Genomic DNA, 6,417 nt, shown 5'->3' with positions numbered 1-6,417 from the left:
TGCTGGTTCTTCCTACCCAAGTGCAACACCTTGTACTTGTCCATATTGAAACTCATCCTGTTCTCATCTGCCCGCCCCTGTAACCTCTCCAGATCTAGTTGTAGCCTGTCTCTCTCCTCTAGCATGCCCACTAGTCCCCACGTCTTAGTGTCATCTGCAAATTTGAACAAGGTGCTTTTCACCCCCTCATCCAAGTCACTGATGAAGATGTTGAACAGTGCAGGCCCAAGAACCGAGCCCTGGGGGACCCCACTACCCACATCCCTCTAGGTCAAAAATGACCCATCCACCTCCACTCTCTGGGTACGGCCCCCAGCCAATTTGCAACCCATCTGACTGTGTAAGCATTGACGCCACAGTCGCCTAATTTCTTAATGAGAATGGGGTGAGAGACAGTGTTGAAGGCCTTCCTAAAATCCAGAAAGACTGTGTTCACTGTGACATCTGCATCCAAGGATTTCATAACCTGGTCGTAGAAGGCCACCAGGTTGGTCTGACAGGACCTGCCTCTAATGAACCCATGTTGGTTGCCTCTAAGCATAATCTCCCCTGCTGGCTTCTCAAAAAGCTTACCCAGGATTGAGGTAAGACTAACTGGCCTATAGGTTCCTGGGTCCTCCTTCCTCCCTTTTTTGAAAATGGGGACCACACTGGCCCTTTTTCAGTCCTCTGGCACTTCGCCAGAGCACCATGAGTGCTCATAAAGCCGTGCCAGGGGTCCCGCAATGACCTCTGCTAATTCCCTCAGCACTCTGGGGTGGAGATCATCAGGACCTGCAGATTTGAACATGTCTAGTCCCACCAAAAGTTCCCTGACTAGGTCCTCACTGACCCTGGGCCTGGCAGCACCTCTCCTGAGCTCGTTGGGGATCCCAGTGGGGAGGATGCCCCAGTCCCTGCTCAAAAAAATGGAGGCAAAGAAATTGTTAAAGAGTTTAGCTCTGTGGTGTGGTGTAACCACCAGATTTCCTAGTGTGTCCTGCAGAGGCTGTACGTTACCCGGTACCTTCTTTTTAATACTCTACAAACTTAGCTAAGCATTTTTTTTCAACTGGATATCCTAAACTTGACTCCCATGGCTGTATAGAGCCACATGAGTCTCAGGCTGGGAAGGACCAAACTACACAACTGGGCCTTCAGTGCCTACTGCCATGAATTGGCTTATTGCTACTTAGGGTAAGAGCAGACTCCAGACTGGTGTCATAAGCATCTAAATAGTGTCAAGATGGAATTTCAGTACGTGAGTTTTAAACGGTGCCAGATTAGCCAAGTTTCATTAGCCCAAAAACTCAGTAGATGCTTAAATTCTTTTGAGTCCTATATTTTGAACTCCAGAAATCCAGATAGATAGATAGATAGATGTCAGCTTCTAAACACATCCAGACTTAGATTCTTAGCACCTACCTAGGGCTTGTGGCAAGCCAGAATGTGTCTTAAATCCCTAGAATGCCCTGATCCAATAGGCATTCTCAGAGTACGCCTAACTCACACTGACAGCAGTACAGAGTGCAGCTGGCATGGTCATTTTTATTCCAAAATGTAGGAGATGAGGGAAGATGAGATGGTGTCCACCTTTTGCATAATTTCTTAGTGTTAGAGCACTTGCCTATGAAGTAGGAAACACTGATGAGGGCATTCTGCTGGGAAGAGTGAGCCCTGGGTCCTGGTCCCTTCTTCCAGGTTTATTTCTGCTTTTTAATCAACAACCATCTAATGTCAAATTCAGGAACATTCCAGGAAGCAGGAACCAGAAACCTCTCCCAGCTGAGAAACCTCATTGTTGCGCTACAAAGTCAGGCTTCCTGGTGCTTGTTCTCCTTCTCTGTCCACGACTCCTGTGCGCTTGGTTGCATACTGATCCGTCTTCAGTAAGATGAATGGTAGACACCCTCTGCTCTAGCACTGTGGTTGGGACACTTTCTTAACAACAGGGAGATGTGGGTTTAAGTCCCCTCAAGATTCAACCACTAGACTTTTGAACAAAATACCACTGCTGCTGCCACCCACACCCACTGGTCCCACTGGAGGCATTTGATGAGTCAGGTGTCTACGCTCTGGAGAAGTGTAACAGTTCAGATACATCCCTGTGCTTAACATTTCCTACTGGCTAGCTTTAGATACTTCTGCATGGTACCCTTCAGAGGATGCTTCATTTTCTGTGTACCTCAGATGCCTATTTCTGAATCATCCTTTGGAGGCTCCGTTGATCATATAGGCTCCATTAGGTTCATCTAACACTATCTAATGGAATTCATAGAATCATAAAAAATTAGGGTTGGAAGGAACCTCAGGAGGTCATCTAGTCCACCCCCCTGCTCAAAGCAGGACTGTCCCCAAGTAGATCATCCTACCCAAGGCTTTGTCTAGCCAGCTCTTAAAAACATCCAGGGATAAATATACTCTGGGTAACCTATTCCAGTGCTTTACAATGCTCTTAGTGAGAAAGTTCTTCCTAATATCTAACCTACACTTTCCTTCCTGTAACTTGTTCCCATTGTTCCTTATTCTATTGGCTGCCACCACTAAGAGCAATTGAGCTCCATTCTCTTTGGAATCCCCTTCAGGTAGTTGAAGGTTGCTATTAAAACCCCCCTCGATCTTCTCTTCTGCAGACTACATAAGCCCAGTTTCATCAGCCTCTCCTCATAAGTCATGTTCCCCAGCCACCTAACCATTTTCATTGTCCTCTATGACTCTCTCCAATTTGTCCACAATCTTTCTGTAGTGGGAGGCCCAGAACTGGACACACTACTCCAGATGTTGCCTCCTAAGTGCCAAATAGAGGGGAAGAACCGCTTCCCTTGATCTGCTGGTATTGCTACTACTAGTGCAGCCCAGTATGGCATTAGACTTCTTAGCAAAAAGCACACACTGTTGTCTCATACTCAGCTTATTGTCCACTGTAACCTCCAGGTCCTTTTCTCAGAGTTGCTGCTTAGCCAGTTGGTCCCCACCCTGTACCAGTGCATGGGATTGTTCTGTCCTAAGTGCAGGACTTTATACTTCTCCTTATTCAAACTCAAGAGATTTCTTTTCGGCCAGTCCTCCAATTTGTCAAGGTCTCTCTGAATCCTAGTCCTACTCCCCCTGGTTGGTGTCATTCACGAATTTGTTGAGGGTGCTCTGTCCAAGTCACTGATAAAGATACTGAACAAAGCCAGTCCTGGGCATTCCACTTGACACTGCCTTCCAATTAGACATCAAGGCATCGACTGCTACCCTCCAAGCCCGATGATGCAGCCACTTTTCTATCCACCTTACAGTTCGTTCATCCAACCTGTACTTCCTTAGCTTGTTTGTGAGAACATTGTGGGAGACCGTATCAAAAGCCTTGCTTAATTCAAGTTATATCATAACCACTGCTCTTTCCGCATCCACAGAGCCAGTCATCTCATCATAGAAGGCAATCAGGTTGCTCAGGCATGACTTGCCCTTAGTTAATCCATGCTGATCACCTTCTCTTCCAAGTGCTTTGAAATGGATTCCTCGAGGACGTACTCCATGATTTTTCCAGGGACTGGGAAGAGGCTGACCAGTCCATAGTTCCTTGGATCATTCTTTTTCACCTTCTTAAAGATGGTCATTATATTTTCCCTTTTCCAGTCATCCAGGACTTCTCCCAATCACCAGAATTTTTCAAAGAAGATGGCCAGTGGCTCTGCAATCACATCGATCAACTCCCTCAGCACCTTTGAGTGCATCTCATCCAGTCCCATGGAATTAGTCATTTGAGGCCAAGCATTTCATTTTTAGGTACTGTAGTTCCTAAGTGCAAGTGCTAAATTGGCCAGTCTGGGAGTGGCTCTGAAGACATAATCTTGCACATGTTGAAGTTGATAGCAAAACTCACATTGACTTGAGCGGCACAAAATCAGAAGCATTTGCCTAATGGCTTTACTGAACCAGAAGATTATTGCAGGATGGGGCATAAGTATTTTATTTTTGAGTTTTCTCTGATTATATTTTTTCCATTGTCACAAGTGTTTTCTGTTCCCTGTGATAGTTCCATACAGTATGTGGTTTCTTTTTTAAATCTTATTTCATAACTCATTTTATGAAAATTCTGTTGGAAAATAGTAAGGCATGGGTTTTGTTTTAGGAATTTTGTAATGGGAACAATCTTGGAAGTTTATGAAGCGGAAAATGTTTAATTATTTAGACAAAATATGGGTGCTGGGTTGGAATCGTGGGGACATTCATTAAATAAATGATTGACTACTGCAGAGGAGTGTTTGAAGTGGTTAGGTTGGTTGGGCCCCATCCCAGATGGTGTAACTTTGTTTTTAGTTAGCTGCATTGCAGTAGTTCAGTTTAAAGAAATGAAATGGTGAGTATAACTAGAAAGTTTTTAATCACTGTCAGCCAGCTAATTAGACTGGCTGGCAGTGGGGAAATGCGCAGAGGTTTACACATTTGAATAGTTACATTTTTATTACGTTTGTTGTAAATTGAATGTAGAAACCAATTAAAACTGAATGATTTTAATTTAAAAAAAACAACTACTAATAATTAGTTTTTACACAGCTAGCCATGCAGGTGTACCCTATCTTACTTCTGTGTTAGGTGTACCAATTAGTGTTTTTATTGTTAAACCTTTATTTTTTTTAATTTTTTTGAAAAAACATGTTATTTGACTTATCTTGCAGGTGTGATTTACAAGGTTCTTGAAAGATTTTGCTTATTTTTTTAGCAACCTAATGGAGTTTCTTCACATTACAGGAAGGGAGAAGAAAGGGGGAAACCTGGTTAGATGCTGAGATCTTATTATTAAACTAGGGGGGGAGGAGACCTGCTAGAAACTGAGTTCTTGTTGAGCTAATATTTTGCTGAAGTCTTAAATGACACTGTTAGAGTGCTAAGCCCCTATACTGTTCAAATATTAGCTTCTCTTTGGTCAGTTTTGTCATTGTTGATTAAGGTTTTATGTGTAAGATAGACGCAGATCAATACAGAGATATAGATGTAATATGTACAAATATGTAATTTTAATTTAATTATATAAAATAAAATATTATATTTGCCTGCCTAGACCAGAAAGACTTTGTAACACCAAACATGTATTGGTAAACTTCAGTTGATATCTATTTTATAAGGGAACTTACCTTTATATCTGGTCAGTAATCAAGAACCATAAACAAAAGTAATAAAATTATTGCAAACTTGTCAGCATGAAAAAAGGACGATCTGTGTCTACACTTCACACTAATCAAAGCTGGAGTACTATGGATAGGTCACTCCTGGTGATTTGTTTCTTACCATGATTTTTCTTTTCAATGGAGTCCTAGGTTTCTAAAAGTGCAGTTGTAAATTTTAAATCTTTGAATACTGACCGGCATTTAGACACTCTCATGTATCTCCAAAGTACTTGTGTGAAGAAAGAAGGATTAGAATTTGTAATATACTGAAATGCCATATGAGCAAGGGCTTACCTAATAATGTTTACAATCTGTAGCATAGTTGATTATTTTATAAAAAAGGGTCTATAAAATTAATTGACTCTCCTGGATAAAAAGCTTCTGTGCTGAAAGTTGGATAAAAAGCATAGCGAGAAGAGAGTGAGATAGTATAGAGCAGGGGTTCTCAATCTCCGGGCTGCAGTGGGTTAGCTGCTGGACTGTAAGTGGCCATGGACCAACAAACCGTGGCCCTCCCCAGAGCCAGGCAGAGAGGCCACGGCTCCTTCTGCAGGGCCCACAGCAGTACAGGGTTTGGCCCACCTCCCCGCCTGGGAGTGTGGGGGTACCCTCACCTGTCTTCTGGCTGGAAATTCAAGCCATGGCTGGCTATGACTGCTGGGCTGCAGTTTGCGAGGCCGCAGCCACTTCGGGGCCGCAGTTTGCTGGGTCACGGCGTAAAAACTTTGGGAACTCCTGGTACAGAGACAGCAAGAGACTGACTCATTAAGGAAAGTAAGTTACATTTGAGAATTTCGAACAGTTCAGTGTCTTGTTACGGACTAGGTCTTGTACGTGGATCTGTTCAAGCACATGTGTCCACTTCTCTGGATGCCCATTGAGTGCCCAAGTGAATCCATATACAGGGTCTAGCCCTGGATATAATTTTAGCAAGCCTTAAAAAGACATTGCTTTGCCAGTGTGTTTCTTGTTGAGGAATTTTTAATACCATGCTGTGTTAATTACAGAATCATAGAGAAGTAGGACTGAAAGGGACCTCGATAGGTCATCGAAGGGAAGCTGGGTGACAGTGACCATGAGCTGATCACCTTCACCATCCACCATAAAGCTGGCAAGTCAGTCAGTAATACAAAAGTCCTCAACTTCAGGAAAGCTGACTTTAACACACTCGGGAGGTTTGTCAGGGAGGCCCTAAAGGGCCACAAGGGGAGGGGAGTTCAAGATGAGTGGTTGCTCCTTAAGGGAACAATCCTGGATGCGCAAGCAAAGTCTATCCCATCTC

The 6,417-nt window shown here is 43.4% G+C and overlaps 1 protein-coding gene across 3 annotated transcripts in view; it reads left to right on the top strand.

Moving 5' to 3' along the window:
- Window positions 1–6,417, top strand: part of SRGAP1 (SLIT-ROBO Rho GTPase activating protein 1) — a 224,881-nt gene that overhangs the window by 137,846 nt on the left and 80,618 nt on the right. The window lies entirely within an intron of this gene.

The sequence above is a fragment of the Crocodylus porosus genome, unplaced genomic scaffold, assembly GCF_001723895.1.
Source record: "Crocodylus porosus isolate Cpor-Errol unplaced genomic scaffold, CroPor_comp1, whole genome shotgun sequence".
Taxonomy (NCBI): Eukaryota; Metazoa; Chordata; order Crocodylia; family Crocodylidae; genus Crocodylus; species Crocodylus porosus.
Note: the sequence above shows the minus strand (reverse complement) of the source record. Positions and strands in the feature narration are given on the sequence as shown.